The sequence below is a fragment of the Scyliorhinus torazame genome, unplaced genomic scaffold (assembly GCF_047496885.1).
Source record: "Scyliorhinus torazame isolate Kashiwa2021f unplaced genomic scaffold, sScyTor2.1 scaffold_208, whole genome shotgun sequence".
Classification (NCBI taxonomy): Eukaryota; Metazoa; Chordata; class Chondrichthyes; order Carcharhiniformes; family Scyliorhinidae; genus Scyliorhinus; species Scyliorhinus torazame.
The window spans coordinates 95901-117187 of record NW_027307935.1 but is presented as its reverse complement, the minus strand read 5'-3'; positions in this window follow the sequence as shown (position 1 = coordinate 117187).

Below are 21287 nucleotides of genomic sequence, written 5' to 3'. Positions count from 1 at the left end.
AGTGAGGGACACAGAGAGAGTGAGGGACAGAGAGTGAGTGAGGGACACAGAGAGAGCGAGAGACACAGAGAATGCGGGACACAGAGAGCGAGGGACACAGAGAGAGTCAGGGACACAGAGAGTGAGGGCCACAGAGAGAGTGAGGGACAGAGAGTGAGTGAGGGGCACAGAGAGAGTGAGGGACACAGAGAGTGAGGAACACAGAGAGTCAGGGACACAGAGAGTGAGGGCCATAGAGAGAGTGAGGGACAGAGAGTGAGTGAGGGACACAGAGAGAGTGAGGTACACCGAGAGTGAGCGACACAGCGAGAGCGAGGGACACAGAGAGAGGGAGGGACACAGAGAGAGCGAGGGACACAGAGAGCGAGGGACACAGAGAGAGCAAGGGACACAGAGAGAGTGAGCGACTCGGGGAGAGCGAGGGGCACAGAGAGAGTGAGGGACACAGAGAGAGCGAGGGACACAGAGAGCGCGAGGGACACAGCGAGAGCGAGGGACACACAGAAAGGGAGGGACACAGACAGAGCGAGGGTCACAGACCGAGCTACAAAGAGAGCGCGAGGGACACAGAGAGAGCGAGGGACACAAAGAGCGAGGGCCACAGAGCACGAGAGACACAGAGAGCGAGGGACACAGAGAGTGTGGGACACAGAGAGCGAGAGACACAGAGAGTGAGGGACACAGAGAGTGAGGGACACACAGAGCGAGGGACACAGTGAGTGTGGGACACAGAGAGCGAGGGACACAGAGAGCGAGTAGCACAGAGCATGAGGGACACAAAGAGTGAGGGACACAGAGAGCGAGGGACACAAAGGGCAAGGGACACAGAGAGTGTGGGACACAGAGAATGTGGGACACAGAGAGCGAGGGACACAGAGAGCAGAGAGAGAGCGAGGGACACAGAGAGCCAGGGACACAGAGGGAGGAAGGGACACACAGAAAGGGAGGGACATAGACAGAGCGAGGGTCACAGACCGAGCTACACAGAGAGCGAGGGACACAGAGAGCGAGGGACACAGAGAGTGAGGGGCACAGAGAGCGAGGGACACAGAGAGAGCGAGGGGCACACATAGAGCGAGGGACACAGAGAGAGCGAGGGACACACAGAGAGCGAGGGACACAGAGAGAGCGAGGGGCAGAGAGAGCGAGGGACACAGAGAGCCAGGGACACAGAGAGAGCGAGGCACACACAGCGAGCGAGGGACACAGAGAGCGAGGGACACAGAGAGAGCGAGGGACACAGAGACGAGGGACACAGAGAGCGAAGGACACAGAGAGCACGAGTGACACAGAGAGCGCAAGGGACACAGAGAGCGCGAGCGACACAGACACCGGGAGGGACACAGAGACCGCGAGGGACAGAGAGAGAGTGGGGGACACAGAGAGAGCGAGGGTCACAGAGAGCAAGGGACACAGAGAGCGAGGGACACTTAGAGAGTGAAGGATACAGAGAGTGAGGGACACACTGAGAGAGTGTGGGACACAGAGAGCGAGTGACACAGAGAGCGCGAGGGACACAGAGAGCGAGGGACACAGAGAGGTGGAACACAGTGAGTGAGGGACACAGAGAGAGCGAGGGACACAGAGAGATAGCGAGGGACACAGAGAGCGAGGGACACAGAGATCGAGGGACACACAGAGAGAGAGAGGGACACAGACAGAGCAAGGGACACAGAGAGAGCGAGGGACATAGAGAGCGAGGGACGCACAGAGAGAACGAGGGACACAGAGAGCGAGGGACACAGAGAGCGAGGGACACACAGAGCGAGGGAAACACAGAGAGCGAGGGACACAGAGAGCGAGGGAAACACAGAGAGAGTGAGGGACACAGAGAGTGAGGAACACAGAGAGAACGAGGGACACAGAGAGAACGAGGGACACAGAGAGCGAGGGACACAGAGAGCGAGGGAAACACAGAGAGAGTGAGGGACACAGAGAGTGAGGAACACAGAGAGCGAGGGAAACACAGAGAGCGAGGGACACAGACAGCGAGGGACACACAGAGAGAGTGACGGACACAGAGAGTGTGGAACACAGAGAGCGAGGGACTCAGAGAGAGCGAGGGACACAGAGAGAGCGAGGGACACAGAGAGAGTGATTGACACAGAGAGAGCGAGGGACACAGAGAGTGCGAGGGAGACAGAGAGAGTGAAGGACACAGAGAGAGTGAGGGACACAGAGCGAGGGACACAGACAGAGCGAGGGACACAGACAGAGCGAGGGACACAGAGAGAGCGAGGGACACACAGAAAGGGAGGGACACAGAGAGAGTGAGGGACACAGAGAGCGCGAGTGACACAGAGAGAGCGAGGACACAGAGAGCGAGGGACACAGAGAGCGAGGGACACACAGAGATAGCGAGGGACACAGAGAGTGAGGGACACAGAGAGAGTGAGTGACACAGAGAGAGAGTGTGGGACACAGAGAGTGAGGGACACACAGAGAGAGCGAGGGACACAGAGAGCGAGGGACACACAGAGAGAGTGTGGGACACAGAGAGAGTGAGAGACACAGAGAGACTGAGGGACACAAGGAGAGCGAGGAACACAGAGAGAGCGAATGACACAGAGAGCGAAGGACACAGAGAGCAAGGGACACAGAGAGTGAGGGACACAGAGAGAGTGAGGGACCCAGAGGGAGCGAGGGAGACAGAGAGAGCGAGGGACGCAGAGAGCGAGCGACACACAGAGAGACTGAGGGACACAGAGAGAGTGAGGGACACAGAGAGCGAGGGACACAAGGAGAGCCAGGAACACAGAGAGAGCGAATGACACAGAGAGCGAGGGACACAGAGAGCAAGGGACACAGAGAGTGAGGGACACAGAGAGAGTGAGGGACCTAGAGGGAGCGAGGGACCCAGAGAGAGCGAGGGACGCAGAGAGCGCGAGGGACACAGAGAGTGAGGGACACAGAGAGAGTGAGGGGCACAGAGAGACTGAGCGACACAAGGAGAGCCAGGAACACAGAGAGAGCGAATGACACAGAGAGCGAGGGACACAGAGAGCAAGGGACACAGAGAGTGAGGGACACAGAGAGAGTGAGGGACCCAGAGGGAGCGAGGGACCCAGAGAGAGCGAGGGACGCAGAGAGCGCGAGGGACACAGAGAGTGAGGGACACAGAGAGAGTGAGGGGCACAGAGAGTGAGGGACACAGAGAGCGAGGGACACACAGAGAGAGCGAGAGACACAGAGAGCGAGGGACAAACAGAGAGAGCGAGGGACACAGACAGAGCAAGGGACACAGAGAGAGCGAGGGACACAGAGAGAGCGAGGGACACAGAGAGCGAGGGACACACAGAGAGACAGTGGAACACAGGGAGAGTGAGAGACACAGAGAGACTGAGGGACACAAGGAGAGCGAGGAACACAGAGAGAGCGAATGACACAGAGAGCGAGGGACACAGAGAGCAAGGGACACAGAGAGTGAGGGACACAGAGAGAGTGAGGGACCCAGAGGGAGCGAGGGACCCAGAGAGAGTGAGGGACACAGAGAGCGCGAGGGACACAGAGAGCGAGGAACACAGAGAGAGCGAATGACACAGAGAGTGAGGGACACAGAGAGAGTGAGGGACACAGAGAGTGAGGTACACAGAGAGTGAGGAACACAGAGAGAGCGAATGACACAGAGAACGAGGGACACTGAGAGCGAGGGACACAGAGAGTGAGGGACACAGAGAGAGTGTGGGACACAGAGAGAGTGAGAGACACAGAGAGACTGAGGGACACAAGGAGAGCGAGGAACACAGAGAGAGCGAATGACACAGAGAGCGAGGGACACACAGAGAGAGCGAGGGACACAGAGAGCGAGGGACACACAGAGAGAGTGTGGGACACAGAGAGAGTGAGAGACACAGAGAGACTGAGGGACACAAGGAGAGCGAGGAACACAGAGAGAGCGAATGACACATAGAGCGAGGGACACAGAGAGAGCGAGGGACACAGAGAGCGAGGGACACACAGAGAGAGTGTGGGACACAGAGAGAGTGAGAGACACAGAGAGACTGAGGGACACAAGGAGAGCGAGGAACACAGAGAGAGCGAATGACACATAGAGCGAGGGACACAGCGAGAGCGAGGGACACAGAGAGAGTGAGGGACACAGAGAGCGAGGGACACAGAGAGCAAGGGACACAGAGAGTGAGGGACACAGAGAGAGTGAGGGACCCAGAGGGAGCGAGGGACCCAGAGAGAGCGAGGGACGCAGAGAGCGCGAGGGACACAGAGAGTGAGGGACATAGAGAGTGAGGGACACAGAGAGAGTGAGGGACACAGAGAGAGTGAGGGACACAGAGAGAGCGAGGAACACAGAGAGAGCGAATGACACATAGAGCGAGGGACACAGAGAGCAAGGGACACAGAGAGTGAGGGACACAGAGAGAGTGAGGGACCCAGAGGGAGCGAGGGACCCAGAGGGAGCGAGGGACCCAGATAGAGCGAGGGACGCAGAGAGCGCGAGGGACACACAGAGAGAGCGAGGGACACAGAGAGAGTGAGGGACACACAGAGAGAGCGAGGAACACAGAGAGAGCGAATGACACATAGAGCGAGGGACACAGAGAGCAAGGGACATAGAGAGTGAGGGACACAGAGAGAGTGAGGGACACAGAGAGAGTGAGGGACACAGAGAGAGTGAGGGACCCAGAGGGAGCGAGGGACCCAGATAGAGCGAGGGACGCAGAGAGCGCGAGGGACACACAGAGAGAGCGAGGGACACAGAGAGAGTGAGGGACACACAGAGAGAGCGAGGGACACAGAGAGCGAGGGACACACAGAGAGAGTGTGGGACACAGAGAGAGTGAGAGACACAGAGAGACTGAGGGACACAAGGAGAGCGAGGAACACAGAGAGAGCGAATGACACAGAGAGCGAGGGACACAGAGAGCAAGGGACACAGAAAGTGAGGGACACAGAGAGAGTGAGGGACCCAGAGGGAGCGAGGGACCCAGAGAGAGCGAGGGACGCAGAGAGCGCGAGGGACACAGAGAGTGAGGGACACAGAGAGAGTGAGGGGCACAGAGAGTGAGGGACACAGAGAGCGAGGGACACACAGAGAGAGCGAGAGACACAGAGAGTGAGGGACACAGAGAGAGTGAGGGACACAGAGAGCGAGTGTCACAGAGAGCAAGGGACACAGAGAGCGAGGGACACTTAGAGAGTGAAGGATACAGAGAGTGAGAGACACACTGAGAGAGTTTGGGACACAGAGAGCGAGTGACACAGAGAGCGCGACGGGCACAGAGAGCGCGAGGGACACAGAGAGCGAGGGACACAGAGAGAGAGCGAGGGACACAGAGAGCGAGCGACACAGAGAGCGAGGGACACACAGAGAGAGCGAGGGACACAGACAGAGCAAGGGACACAGAGAGAGTGAGGGACACAGAATGTGAGGAACACAGAGAGCGAGGGGCACAGAGAGAGCGAGGGACACAGAGAGAGCGAGGGACACACAGAGAGAGTGAGGGACACAGAATGTGAGGAACACAGAGAGCGAGGGGCACAGAGAGAGCGAGGGACACAGAGAGAGCGAGGGACACAGAGAGAGCGAGGGACACAGAGAGAGTGAGGGACACAGAGAGAGTGAGGGACACAGAGCGAGGGTCACAGACAGAGCGAGGGACACAGACAGAGCGAGGGACACAGTGAGAGCGAGGGACACACAGAAAGGGAGGGACACAGAGAGAGTGAGGGACACAGAGAGCGCGAGTGACACAGAGAGAGCGAGGACACAGAGAGCGAGGGACACAGAGAGCGAGGGACACACAGAGATAGCGAGGGACACAGAGAGTGAGGGACACACAGAGAGAGTGTGGGACACAGAGAGAGTGAATGACACAGAGAGAGAGTGTGGGACACAGAGAGTGAGGGACACACAGACAGAGCCATGGACACAGAGAGAGCGAGGGACACAGAGAGCGAGGGACACACAGAGAGAGCGAGGGACACAGAGAGCGAGGGACACACAGAGAGAGTGAGAGACACAGAGAGAGCGAGGGACTCAGAGAGAGCGAGGGACACAGAGAGAGCGAGGGACACAGAGAGAGCGAGGGACACAGAGAGAGTGAGTGACACAGAGAGAGCGAGGGACACAGAGAGTGCGAGGGAGACAGAGAGAGTGAGGGACACAGAGAGAGTGAGGGACACAGAGCGAGGGACACAGACAGAGCGAGGGACACAGACAGAGCGAGGGACACAGAGAGAGCGAGGGACACACAGAAAGGGAGGGACACAGAGAGAGTGAGGGACACAGAGAGCGCGAGTGACACAGAGAGAGCGAGGACATAGAGAGCGAGGGACACAGAGAGCGAGGGACACACAGAGATAGCGAGGGACACAGAGAGTGAGGGACACAGAGAGAGTGAGTGACACAGAGAGAGAGTGTGGGACACAGAGAGTGAGGGACACACAGAGAGAGCGAGGGACACAGAGAGCGAGGGACACACAGAGAGAGTGTGGGACACAGAGAGAGTGAGAGACACAGAGAGACTGAGGGACACAAGGAGAGCGAGGAACACAGAGAGAGCGAATGACACAGAGAGCGAGGGACACAGAGAGCAAGGGACACAGAGAGTGAGGGACACAGAGAGAGTGAGGGACCCAGAGGGAGCGAGGGACCCAGATAGAGCGAGGGACGCAGAGAGCGAGGGACACAGAAAGTGAGGGGCACAGAGAGAGTGAGGGACACAGAGAGCGAGGGACACAGAGAGCGAGGGACACACAGAGAGAGTGTGGGACACAGAGAGAGTGAGAGACACAGAGAGACTGAGGGACACAAGGAGAGCGAGGGACACAGAGAGAGCGAGGGACACACAGAGAGAGCGAGGGACACAGAGAGCGAGGGACACACAGAGAGAGTGTGGGACACAGAGAGAGTGAGAGACACAGAGAGACTGAGGGACACAAGGAGAGCGAGGGACACAGAGAGCAAGGGACACAGAAAGTGAGGGGCACAGAGAGAGTGAGGGACACAGAGAGCGAGGGACACAGAGAGAGCGAATGACACAGAGAGCGAGGGACACAGAGAGCGAGGGACACAGAGAGCGAGGGACACAGAGAGAGCGAGGGACACAGAGAGAGTGAGGGACACAGAGAGAGTGAGGGACACAGAGCGAGGGACACAGACAGCGCGAGGGACACAGAGAGAGCGAGGGACACACAGAAAGGGAGGGACACAGAGAGAGTGAGGGACACAGAGAGCGCGAGTGACACAGAGAGAGCGAGGACACAGAGAGCGAGGGACACAGAGAGCGAGGGACACAGAGAGCGAGGGACACACAGAGATAGCGAGGGACACAGAGAGTGAGGGACACACAGAGAGAGTGTGGGACACAGAGAGAGTGAGTGACACAGAGAGAGAGTGTTGGACACAAAGAGTGAGGGACACACAGACAGAGCCATGGACACAGAGAGAGCGAGGGACACAGAGAGCGAGGGACACACAGAGAGAGCGAGGGACACAGAGAGCGAGGGACACACAGAGAGAGTGTGGGACACAGAGAGAGTGAGAGACACAGAGAGACTGAGGGTCACAAGGAGAGCGAGGAACACAGAGAGAGCGAATGACACAGAGAGCGAGGGACACAGAGAGCAAGGGACACAGAGAGTGAGGGACACAGAGAGAGTGAGGGACCCAGAGGGAGCGAGGGACCCAGAGAGAGCGAGGGACGCAGAGAGCGCGAGGGACGCAGAGAGTGAGGGACACAGAGAGAGTGAGGGGCACAGAGAGTGAGGGACACAGAGAGCGAGGGACACACAGAGAGAGCGAGAGACACAAGAGAGCGAGGGACAAACAGAGAGAGTGAGGGACACAGAGAGCGAGGGTCACAGAGAGAGTGAGGGACACAGAGAGTGAGGGACACAGAGAGCAAGGGACACAGAGAGTGAGGGACACAGAGAGAGTGAGGGACCCAGAGGGAGCGAGGGACCCAGAGAGAGCGAGGGACGCAGAGAGCGCGAGGGACACAGAGAGTGAGGAACACAGGGAGAGTGAGAGACACAGAGAGTGAGGGACACAGAGAGCGAGGGAAACAGAGAGAGTGAGGGACACAGAGAGTGAGGGACACAGAGAGAGTGAGGGACACAGAGAGTGAGGGACACAGAGAGTGAGGGACACAGAGAGCGAGGGACACAGAGAGAGTGAGGGACACAGAGAGCGAGGGACACAGAGAGAGTGAGGGACACAGAGAGTGAGGGACACAGAGAGAGTGAGGGACACAGAGAGTGAGGGACACAGAGAGTGAGGGACACAGAGAGCAAGGGACACAGAGAGTGAGGGACACAGAGAGTGAGGGACCCAGAGGGAGCGAGGGACCCAGAGAGCGAGGGACACAGAGAGAGAGCGAGGGACACAGAGAGAGAGCGAGGGACCCAGAGAGCGAGGGACACAGAGAGAGAGCGAGGGACACAGAGAGAGAGCGAGGGACACAGAGAGCGAGGGACACAGAGAGAGAGCGAGGGACACAGAGAGTGAGGGACACAGAGAGAGAGCGTGGGACACAGAGAGTGAGGGACACACAGACAGAGCCAGGGACACAGAGAGAGCGAGGGACACAGAGAGCAAGGGACACACAGAGAGAGCGAGGGACACAGAGAGCGAGGGACACACAGAGAGAGTGTGGGACACAGAGAGAGTGAGTGACACAGAGAGCGAGGGACACAGAGAGTGAGGGACACACAGAGAGAGTGTGGGACACAGAGAGAGTGAGTGACACAGAGAGTGAGTGACACAGAGAGAGAGTGTGGGACACAGAGAGAGTGAGAGACACAGAGAGAGTGAGGGACACAGAGAGACTGAGGGACACAAGGAGAGCGAGGAACACAGAGAGAGCGAGTGACACAGAGAGCGAGGGACACAGAGAGCGAGGGACACACAGAGAGTGAGGGACACAGAGAGTGAGGGACACAGAGAGAGTGAGGGACACAGAGAGTGAGGGACACAGAGAGTGAGGGACAGAGAGAGTGAGGGACACAGAGAGAGTGAGGGACACAGAGAGTGAGGGACACAGAGAGAGTGAGGGACACAGAGAGTGAGGGACACAGAGAGTGAGGGACACAGAGAGCGAGGGACACAGAGAGAGTGAGGGACACAGAGAGCGAGGGACACAGAGAGAGTGAGGGACACAGAGAGTGAGGGACACAGAGAGAGTGAGGGACACAGAGAGTGAGGGACACAGAGAGTGAGGGACACAGAGAGCAAGGGACACAGAGAGTGAGGGACACAGAGAGTGAGGGACCCAGAGAGCGAGGGACACAGAGAGAGAGCGAGGGACACAGAGAGAGAGCGAGGGACACAGAGAGCGAGGGACACAGAGAGAGAGCGAGGGACACAGAGAGTGAGGGACACAGAGAGAGAGCGTGGGACACAGAGAGTGAGGGACACACAGACAGAGCCAGGGACACAGAGAGAGCGAGGGACACAGAGAGCAAGGGACACACAGAGAGAGCGAGGGACACAGAGAGCGAGGGACACACAGAGGGAGTGTGGGACACAGAGAGAGTGAGAGACACAGAGAGCGAGGGACACACAGAGAGAGTGTGGGACACAGAGAGAGTGAGAGACACAGAGAGACTGAGGGACACAAGGAGAGCGAGGAACACAGAGAGAGCGAATGACACAGAGAGCGAGGGACACAGAGAGAGTGAGGGACACAGAGAGCGAGGGACACAGAGAGCGAGGGACACAGAGAGTGAGGGACACAGAGAGAGTGAGGGACCCAGAGGGAGCGAGGGACCCAGAGAGAGCGAGGGGCGCAGAGAGCGCGAGGGACACAGAGAGTGAGGGACACACAGAGAGCGAGGGGCACAGAGAGTGAGGGACACAGAGCGAGGGACACAGAGAGCGAGGGACACACAGAGAGAGCGAGAGACACAGAGAGTGAGGGACACAGAGAGAGTGAGGGACACAGAGAGCGAGGGACACAGAGAGCGAGGGACACAGAGAGCGAGGGACACAGAGAGAGTCAGGGACACAGAGAGTGAGGGCCACAGAGAGAGTGAGGGACAGAGAGTGAGTGAGGGACACAGAGAGAGTGAGGGTCACAGAGAGTGAGGGGCACAGAGAGAGTGAGGGACACAGAGAGTGAGGAACACAGAGAGTGAGGGACACAGAGAGAGTGAGGTACACCGAGAGTGAGCGACACAGCGAGAGCGAGGGACACAGAGAGAGGGAGGGACACAGAGAGAGCGAGGGACACAGAGAGCGAGGGACACAGAGAGAGCAAGGGACACAGAGAGAGTGAGCGACTCAGGGAGAGCGAGGGACACAGAGAGAGTGAGGGACACAGAGAGCGAGGGACACAGAGAGCGAGGGACGCAGAGAGCGAGGGACACACAGAGAGAGCGAGAGACACAGAGAGTGAGGGACACAGAGAGAGTGAGGGACACAGAGAGCGAGGGACACAGAGAGCGAGGGACACAGAGAGAGTCAGGGACACAGAGAGTGAGGGCCACAGAGAGAGTGAGGGACAGAGAGTGAGTGAGGGACACAGAGAGAGTGAGGGTCACAGAGAGTGAGGGGCACAGAGAGAGTGAGGGACACAGAGAGTGAGGAACACAGAGAGTGAGGGACACAGAGAGAGTGAGGGACAGAGAGTGAGTGAGGGACACAGAGAGAGTGAGGGACACAGAGAGTGAGGAACACAGAGAGTCAGGGACACAGAGAGTGAGGGCCACAGAGAGAGTGAGGGACAGAGAGTGAGTGAGGGGCACAGAGAGAGTGAGGGACACAGAGAGTGAGGAACACAGAGAGTCAGGGACACAGAGAGTGAGGGCCACAGAGAGAGTGAGGGACAGAGAGTGAGTGAGGGACACAGAGAGAGTGAGGTACACCGAGAGTGAGCGACACAGCGAGAGCGAGGGACACAGAGAGAGGGAGGGACACAGAGAGAGCGAGGGACACAGAGAGCGAGGGACACAGAGAGAGCAAGGGACACAGAGAGAGTGAGCGACTCAGGGAGAGCGAGGGACACAGAGAGAGTGAGGGACACAGAGAGAGCGAGGGACACAGAGAGCGCGAGGGACACAGCGAGAGCGAGGGACACACAGAAAGGGAGGGACACAGACAGAGCGAGGGTCACAGACCGAGCTACAAAGAGAGCGCGAGGGACACAGAGAGAGCGAGGGACACAAAGAGCGAGGGCCACAGAGCACGAGAGACACAGAGAGCGAGGGACACAGAGAGTGTGGGACACAGAGAGCGAGAGACACAGAGAGTGAGGGACACAGAGAGTGAGGGACACACAGAGCGAGGGAAACAGTGAGTGTGGGACACAGAGAGCGAGGGACACAGAGAGCGAGTAGCACAGAGCATGAGGGACACAAAGAGTGAGGGACACAGAGAGCGAGGGACACAATGGGCAAGGGACACAGAGAGTGTGGGACACAGAGAATGTGGGACACAGAGAGCGAGGGACACAGAGAGCAGAGAGAGAGCGAGGGACACAGAGAGCCAGGGACACAGAGGGAGGAAGGGACACACAGAAAGGGAGGGACATAGACAGAGCGAGGGTCACAGACCGAGCTACACAGAGAGCGAGGGACACAGAGAGCGAGGGACACAGAGAGCGAGGGACACAGAGAGTGAGGGGCACAGAGAGCGAGGGACACAGAGAGAGCGAGGGGCACACATAGAGCGAGGGACACAGAGAGAGCGAGGGACACACAGAGAGCGAGGGACACAGAGAGAGCGAGGGGCAGAGAGAGCGAGGGACACAGAGACCCAGGGACACAGAGAGAGCGAGGCACACACAGCGAGCGAGGGACACAGAGAGCCAGGGACACAGAGAGAGCGAGGGACACAGAGACGAGGGACACAGAGAGCGAAGGACACAGAGAGCACGAGTGACACAGAGAGCGCAAGGGACACAGAGAGCGCGAGCGACACAGACACCGGGAGGGACACAGAGACCGCGAGGGACAGAGAGAGAGTGGGGGACACAGAGAGAGCGAGGGTCACAGAGAGCAAGGGACACAGAGAGCGAGGGACACTTAGAGAGTGAAGGATACAGAGAGTGAGGGACACACTGAGAGAGTGTGGGACACAGAGAGCGAGTGACACAGAGAGCGCGAGGGACACAGAGAGCGAGGGACACAGAGAGGTGGAACACAGTGAGTGAGGGACACAGAGAGAGCGAGGGACACAGAGAGATAGCGAGGGACACAGAGAGCTAGGGACACAGAGAGCGAGGGACACAGAGAGAGAGAGAGGGACACAGACAGAGCAAGGGACACAGAGAGAGCGAGGGACATAGAGAGCGAGGGACGCACAGAGAGAACGAGGGACACAGAGAGCGAGGGACACAGAGAGCGAGGGACACACAGAGCGAGGGAAACACAGAGAGCGAGGGACACAGAGAGCGAGGGAAACACAGAGAGAGCGAGGGACACAGAGAGAGTGAGGGACACAGAGAGCGAGGGACACAGAGAGCGAGGGACACACAGAGAGAGCGAGAGACACAGAGAGTGAGGGAAACAGAGAGAGTGAGGGACACAGAGAGCGAGGGACACAGAGAGAGCGAGGGACACAGGGAGCGAGGGACACACAGAGAGAGTGTGGGACACAGAGAGAGTGAGAGACACAGAGAGACTGAGGGACACAAGGAGAGCCAGGAACACAGAGAGAGCGATTGACACAGAGAGCGAGGGACACAGAGAGCAAGGGACACAGAGAGTGAGGGACACAGAGAGAGTGAGGGACCCAGAGGGAGCGAGGGACCCAGAGAGAGCGAGGGACGCAGAGAGCGCGAGGGACACAGAGAGTGAGGGACACAGAGAGAGTGAGGGGCACAGAGAGTGAGGGACACAGAGAGCGAGGGACACACAGAGAGAGCGAGAGACACAGAGAGCGAGGGACAAACAGAGAGAGCGAGGGACACAGAGAGCGAGGGACACACAGAGAGAGTGTGGGACACAGAGAGAGTGAGAGACACAGAGAGACTGAGGGACACAAGGAGAGCGAGGAACACAGAGAGAGCGAATGACACAGAGAGCGAGGGACACAGAGAGCAAGGGACACAGAAAGTGAGGGGCACAGAGAGAGTGAGGGACACAGAGAGCGAGGGACACAGAGAGCGAGGGACACAGAGAGCGAGGGACCCAGAGAGAGCGAGTGACGCAGAGAGCGCGAGGGACACAGAGAGTGAGGGACACAGAGAGAGTGAGGGGCACAGAGAGTGAGGGACACAGAGAGCGAGGGACACACAGAGAGAGCGAGAGACACAGAGAGTGAGGGACACAGAGAGAGTGAGGGACACAGAGAGCGAGGGACACAGAGAGTGTGGGACACAGAGAGAGTGAGGGACACAGAGAGAGCGAAGGACACAGAGAGCGAGGGTCAAACAGAGAGAGCGAGGGACACAGACAGAGCCAGGGACACAGAGAGCGAGGGACACAGAGAGCGAGGGTCACACAGAGAGAGTGAGGGACACAGAGAGTGAGGAACACAGAGAGCGAGGGAAACAGAGAGAGCGAGGGACACAGAGAGCGAGGGACACACAGAGAGAGTGAGGGACACAGAGAGTGAGGAACACAGAGAGCGAGGGAAACAGAGAGAGCGAGGGACACAGAGAGCGAGGGACACACAGAGAGAGTGAGGGACACAGAGAGTGTGGAACACAGAGAGCGAGGGACACAGAGAGAGCGAGGGACACAGAGAGAGCGAGGGACACAGAGAGAGTGAGGGACACAGAGAGAGTGAGGGACACAGAGCGAGGGACACAGACAGAGCGAGGGACACAGAGAGAGCGAGGGACACACAGAAAGGGAGGGACACAGAGAAGTGAGGGACACAGAGAGTGAGGGACACAGAGAGAGTGAGGGACACAGAGAGAGTGAGGGACACAGAGAGCGAGGGACACAGAGAGTGAGGGAAACAGAGAGTGAGGGAAACACAGAGCGAGGGACACAGAGAGTGTGGGACACAGAGAGCGCGAGTGACACAGAGAGAGCGAGGACACAGAGAGCGAGGGACACAGAGAGCGAGGGACACACAGAGATAGCGAGGGACACAGAGAGTGAGGGACACACAGAGAGAGTGTGGGACACAGAGAGAGTGAGTGACACAGAGAGAGAGAGTGTGGGACACAGAGAGTGAGGGACACACAGACAGAGCCAGGTACACAGAGAGAGCGACGGACACAGAGAGCGAGGGACACAGAGAGCGAGGGACACACTGAGAGAGCGAGGGACACAGAGAGCGAGGGACACACAGAGAGAGTGTGGGACACAGAGAGAGTGAGGGACACAGAGAGAGTGAGGGACACACAGAGAGCGAGGAACACAGAGAGAGCGAATGACACAGAGAGCGAGGGACACAGAGAGCGAGGGACACAGAGAGTGAGGGACACAGAGAGTCAGGGACACAGAGAGAGTGAGGGACCCATAGGGAGCGACGGACCCAGAGAGTGCGAGGGACGCAGAGAACGCGAGGGACACAGAGAGTGAGGGACACATAGAGAGTGAGGGGCACAGAGGGTGAGGGACACAGAGCGGGAGGGACACACAGAGAGAGCGAGAGACACAGAGAGTGAGGGACACAGAGAGCGAGGGACACAGTGAGCGAGGGACACAGAGAGAGTCAGGGACACAGAGAGTGAGGGCCAGAGAGAGAGTGAGGGACAGAGAGAGAGTGAGGGACACAGAGAGAGTGAGGGTCACAGAGTGTGAGGGGTACAGAGAGAGTGAGGGACACAGAGAGTGAGGAACACAGAGAGTGAGGGACACAGAGAGTGTGCGGGACACCGAGAGTGAGTGACACAGGGAGAGCGAGGGACACAGAGAGAGGGAGGGAGACAGAGAGAGCGAGGGACACAGAGAGCGAGGGACACAGAGAGAGCAAGGGACCCAGAGAGAGTGAGCGACTCAGGGAGAGCGAGGGACACAGAGAGAGTGAGGGACACAGAGAGAGCGAGGGACACAGAGAGAGCGAGGGACACACAGAAAGAGAGGGACACAGAGAGAGTGAGGGACACAGAGAGAGCGAGGGACACAGAGAGAGCGAGGGGCACAGAGAGCGAGGGGCACAGAGAGCGAGGGACACACAGAGAGAGCGAGTGACACAGACAAAGCCAGGGACACAGAGAGAGCGAGGGGCACAGAGAGCGAGGGACACACAGAGAGAGCGAGTGACACAGACAAAGCCAGGGACACAGAGAGAGGGAGGTACACAGAGAGAGCGAGGGGCACAGAGAGTGAGGGACACAGAGAGAGCGAGGGACACAGAGAGAGCGAGGGACACAGACTGAGGGACACAGAGAGAGCGAGGGACACAGAGAGAGTGAGGGACACACAGAAAGGGAGGGGCACAGAGAGTGAGGGACACAGAGAGAGCGAGGGACACAGATAGCGAGGGGCACAGAGAGCGAGGGACACAGAGAGCGAGGGACACAGAGAGCGAGGGGCACAGAGAGCGAGGGACACACAGAGAGAGCGAGGGGCACAGAGAGAGCGAGGGGCACAGAGAGTGAGGGACACAGAGAGAGCGAGGGACACAGAGAGAGCGAGGGGCACAGAGAGTGAGGGACACAGAGAGCGAGGGACACAGAGAGAGCGAGGGACACACAGAAAGGGAGGGACAGAGAGAGAGTGAGGGACACAGAGAGAGCGAGGGACACAGAGAGAACGAGGGACACAGAGAGCACGAGGGACACAGAGAGCGATGGACAGAGAGAGAGGGACACAGAGAGAGAGGGGCACTGAGAGAGAGACAGAGAGACAGGAACACAGAGAAAGAGGGACACAGAGAAAGAGGGACACGGAGTGAGAGGGACTGAGAGAGAGGGACAGTGAGGAACGCAGCGAGAGAGAGTGGGACAGAGGGAGAGAGTTGGACACAGCGAGAGAGACAAAGAGAGGGGGACACATGGAGGGAGAGGGACACAGAGAGAGCGAGGGACACAGAGAGAGCAAGGGACACAGAGAGAGCGAGGGACACACAGAAAGGGAGGGACACAGAGAGAGTGAGGGACACAGAGAGAGCGAGGGACACAGAGAGCGAGGGACACAGAGAGCAAGGGACACACAGAGAGAGCAAGGGACACAGACAGAGCCAGGGACACAGAGAGAGCAAGGGACATAGAGAGCGAGGGACACACAGAGAGAGCGAGGGAAACAGAGAGAGTGAGGGACACAGAGAGTGAGGAACACTGAGAGCGAGGGAAACAGAGAGAGCGAGGGACACAGAGAGAGCGATGGGACACAGAGAGTGAGGGACACAGAGAGAGTGAGGGACACAGACCGAGGGACACAGACAGAGCGAGGGACACAGAGAGAGCGACGGACACAGAGAGAGCGAGGGACACAGAGAGTGAGGGACAGAGAGAGCAAGGGACACAGCGAGAGAGAGAGAGAGGGACACAACGAGAGAGAGGGGGACACAGAGAGAGCAAGGGACACAGAGAGCGAGGGACACAGAGAGAGCGAGGGGCACAGAGAGAGCGAGGGACACAGAGAGAGCGAGGGACACAGAGAGTGAGGGACAGAGAGAGCAAGGGACACAGCGAGAGAGAGAGAGGGACACAACGAGAGAGAGGGGGACACAGAGAGAGCAAGGGACATAGAGAGCAAGGGACACAGAGAGCAAGGGACACAGCGAGAGAGAGAGGGACACAACGAGAGAGAGGGGGACACAGCGAGAGGGACAGGTACACAGCGAGAGAGTGAGGGACACAGCGAGAGAGAGAGGACCACAGAGAGAGAGAGTGAGGGACGCAGCGAGAGAGAGAGGGACACAGCGAGAGAGTGAGGGACACAGCGAGAGAGAGAGGGACACAGCGAGTGAGAGAGGACCACAGCGAGAGAGAGAGAGGGGCACAGCAAGAGAGAGAGGGACACAGCGAGAGAGTGAGGGACACAGCGAGAGAGAGAGGGACACAGCGAGTGAGAGAGGACCGCAGCGAGAGAGTGAGGGACACAGAGAGAGAGAGTGAGGGACACAGCGAGAGAAAGTGAGGCACACAGAGAGAGAGAGTGAGGGACACAGCGAGAGAGAGTGAGAGACACAGCGAGAGAGAGTGAGGGACACAGCGAGAGAGAGTGAGGGGCACAGCGAGAGAGAGTGAGGGACACAGCGAGAGAGAGAGAGGGGCACAGCGAGTGAGAAAGGGACACAGCGAGAGAGAGAGGGACACGAGAGAGAGGGGGACACAGCGAGAGGGACGGGTACACGGCGAGAGAGTGAGGGACACAGCGAGATAGAGAGGGACACAGCGAGTGAGAGAGGACCGCAGCAAGAGAGTGAGGGACGCAGCGAGAGAGTGAGGGACGCAGCGAGAGAGTGAGGGACGCAGCGAGAGAGAGAGAGACACAGCGAGAGAGAGTGAGGGACACAGCGAGAGAGAGAGAGACACAACGAGTGAGAGAGGACCACAGCGAGAGAGAGAGAGGGGGACAGCGAGTGAGAAAGGGACACAGCGAGAGAGAGAGGGACACGAGAGAGAGAGTGAGGGGCACAGCGAGAGGGACGGGTACACGGCGAGAGAGTGAGGGACACAGCGAGATAGAGAGGGACACAGCGAGTGAGAGAGGACCGCAGCGATAGAGAGAGGGGCACAGCGAGAGAGAGAGGAGCACACCGAGAGAGTGAGGGACACAGCGAGATAGAGAGGGACACAGCGAGTGAGAGAGGACCGCAGCGAGAGAGAGAGGGGCACAGCGAGAGAGAGAGGAGCACACCGAGTGAGGGAGGGACACAGCGAGAGAGTGAGGGACACAGCGAGAGAGAGAGGGACACAGCGAGTGAGAGAGGACCGCAGCGATAGAGAGAGGGGCACAGCAAGAGAGAGAGAGGAGCACACCGAGTGAGGGAGGGACACAGCGAGAGAGAGTGGGACGCAGCGAGAGAGAGTGAGGGGCGCAGCGAGAGAGAGAGGGACACAGCGAGAGGGACGGGTACACGGCGAGAGAGTGAGGGACACAGCGAGAGAGTGAGGGACACAGCGAGAGGGACGGGTACACGGCGAGAGAGTGAGGGACACAGCGAGAGAGTGAGGGACACAGCGAGATAGAGAGGGACACAGCGAGAGAGTGAGGACCGCAGCGATAGAGAGAGGGGCACAGCGAGTGAGGGAGGGACACAGCGAGAGAGAGCGAGGGACGCAGCGAGAGAGAGTGAGGGACGCAGCGAGAGAGAGTGAGGGACGCAGCGAGAGAGAGAGGGGGACACATCGAAAGGGACGGGTACACAGCGAGAGAGTGAGGGACACAGCGAGAGAGAGAGAGACACAGCGAGTGAGAGAGGACCACAGCGAGAGAGAGAGGGTCACAGCGAGAGAGAGTGAGGGACACAGCGAGAGAGAGAGTGAGGGACACAGCGAGAGAGAGAGTGAGGGACACAGCGAGAGAGAGAGGGTCACAGCGAGAGAGAGTGAGGGACACAGCGAGAGGGACGGGTACACAGCGAGAGAGAGAGGGTCACAGCGAGAGAGCGAGGAACACAGCGAGAGAGAGGGGGACACAGCGAGAGGGACGGGTACACAGCGAGAGAGAGTGAGGGACACAGCGAGAGAGTGAGGGACACAGCGAGAGAGAGAGTGAGGGACACAGCGAGAGAGAGTGAGGGACACAGCGAGAGAGAGTGAAGGACACAGAGAGAGAGAGAGAGACACAGCGAGTGAGAGAGGACCACAGCGAGAGAGAGAGAGAGGCACAGCGAGAGAGAGAGGGACACAGCGAGAGAGAGTGAGGGACACAGCGAGAGAGAGAGAGACACAGCGAGTGAGAGAGGACCACAGCGAGAGAGAGAGAGGGGCACAGCGAGAGAGAGTGAGGGACACAGCGAGAGAGAGTGAGGGACACAGCGAGAGAGAGAGGGGGACACAGCGAGAGGGACGGGTACACAGCGAGAGAGAGAGGGGGACGCAGCGAGAGAGAGTGAGGGACACAGCGAGAGAGTGTGAGGGACACAGCGAGAGAGAGTGAGGGGCACAGCGAGAGAGAGTGAGGGACACAGAGAGAGAGAGTGAGGGACACAGAGAGAGAGAGTGAGGGACACAGCGAGAGAGAGTGAGGGACACAGCGAGAGAGTGAGGGACGCAGAGAGAGAGAGAGTGAGGGACACAGCGAGAGAGAGAGAGGGACACAGCGAGAGAGAGAGGGGGACACAGCGAGAGGGACGGGTACACAGCGAGAGAGAGAGAGGGACGCAGCGAGAGAGAGAGGGGGACACAGCGAGAGGGACGGGTACACAGCGAGAGAGAGAGGGGGACACAGCGAGAGAGTGAGGTACACAGCGAGAGAGAGAGGGTCACAGCGAGAGAGCGAGGAACACAGCGAGAGAGAGAGAGGGACACAGTGAGAGAGAGTGAGGGACACAGCGAGAGGGACGGGTACACAGCGAGAGAGAGTGAGGGACACAGCGAGAGAGAGAGGGACACAGCGAGAGAGAGTGAGGGGCACAGAGAGAGAGAGTGAGGGACACAGCGAGAGAGAGTGTGGGACACAGCGAGAGAGAGAGGGACACAGCGAGAGAGTGAGGGACACAGCGAGAGAGAGTGAGGGACACAGCGAGTGAGAGAGAGGGGGACACAGCGAGAGAGTGAGGGACACAGCGAGAGAGAGTGAGGGACGCAGCGAGAGAGAGAGAGACACAGCGAGAGAGAGAGGGGGACACAGCGAGAGGGACGGGTACACAGCGAGAGAGAGAGGGTCACAGCGAGAGAGCGAGGAACACAGCGAGAGAGAGAGTGAGGGACACAGCGAGAGGGATGGGTACACAGCGAGAGAGAGTGAGGGACACAGCGAGAGAGTGAGGGACACAGCGAGAGAGAGAGGGACACAGCGAGAGAGAGTGAGAGACACAGCGAGAGAGAGTGAGGGGCACAGAGAGAGAGAGTGAGGGACACAGCGAGAGAGAGTGTGGGACACAGCGAGAGAGAGAGGGACACAGCGAGAGAGTGAGGGACACAGCGAGAGAGAGTGAGGGACACAGCGAGTGAGAGAGAGGGGGACACAGCGAGAGAGTGAGGGACACAGCGAGAGAGAGTGAGGGACGCAGCGAGAGAGAGTGTGGGACACAGCGAGAGAGAGAGGGACACAGCGAGAGAGTGAGGGACACAGCGAGAGAGAGGGACACAGCGAGTGAGAGAGAGGGGGACACAGCGAGAGAGTGAGGGACACAGCGAGAGAGAGAGGGACACAGCGAGTGAGAGAGGACCGCAGCGAGAGAGAGAGAGGGGCACAGCGAGTGAGAAAGGGACACAGCGAGAGAGAGTGAGGGACGCAGCGAGAGAGAGAGGGGGACACAGCGAGAGGGACGGGGACACAGCGAGAGAGAGAGGGACACAGCGAGAGAGCGAGGAACACAGCCAGAGAGACGGGGACACATAGAGGGAGAGGGACACAGAGAGTGAGACAGATAGAAAGAGGTACGCAGTGAAAGAGAGGGATAGAGTGAGATAAAAGGACACAGACAGCGAGGGAGAGGGACACAGAGGGAGAGAGGGATCCAGAGAGGGACAGTGAGAGGTGGGCACACAGACAGAGTAAGGGACACACACACAGAAAGAGGTACACAGCGGGTCAGGATCTGAGGTTTCGGAGGCGTGAGTGGGTCAGAGATTGAGAGTTAGGGGACATGAGGGTGTGAGGGTGTGAGGGTGCCAGGACGTGAGGCAGTCAGGACATTGGGGTTATTAAACTGACCGTTTTCATTGAATCCAAATTGTTTCATTATAAATTCTAATCTCAGGAATTGACATCAGAGGATTTCAGTGAAAAATCCCATTGATCCTCACTGTCTAATAAAATTATGTTGTTGCCGATGACCGTGTACTGATTCAGGAATAAACTTTTCATCTCTCAGTGAGAAAAAGTCAAATTGAATCCAGATTTATAGAGCAGCTCATTGAAGAAATCTGTCTGTGAACAACATGTAAAATATGAAGTGAAACTTTGCAATGAGCTTTGTTTTTGTGGCCAGGAATCTTCTCTCCAAATGGAGGCAGAAATGAAGTTGTGTTTAACTCACAAAATCCCTCTGTCCTGTCCAAAGAATTTTTCATTGCAGATAGTTATATTTATTTTATGGAAAAGCAGAACTCAAATTGCACCGAATCCCAGGGTGGACTCTTGTTTATTTCAGCCCTTCACATTCAAACGTGAAGTTTAAGCTCCGATTACAGGTGTCTGCTTGTCTCTGTTTGTATATTCTCTGTTACTGTTGTTTTGTCACTTGTCTGAAGTATTTGAATAATAGGCCTTGGTTAATCAATCCTTCCTCACAGCACATGGAAGTTGTGAATCTTCAAGGCTGTCAGTCTGATATAGATAACAAAAAAATACATCCTTTGATCAATCCA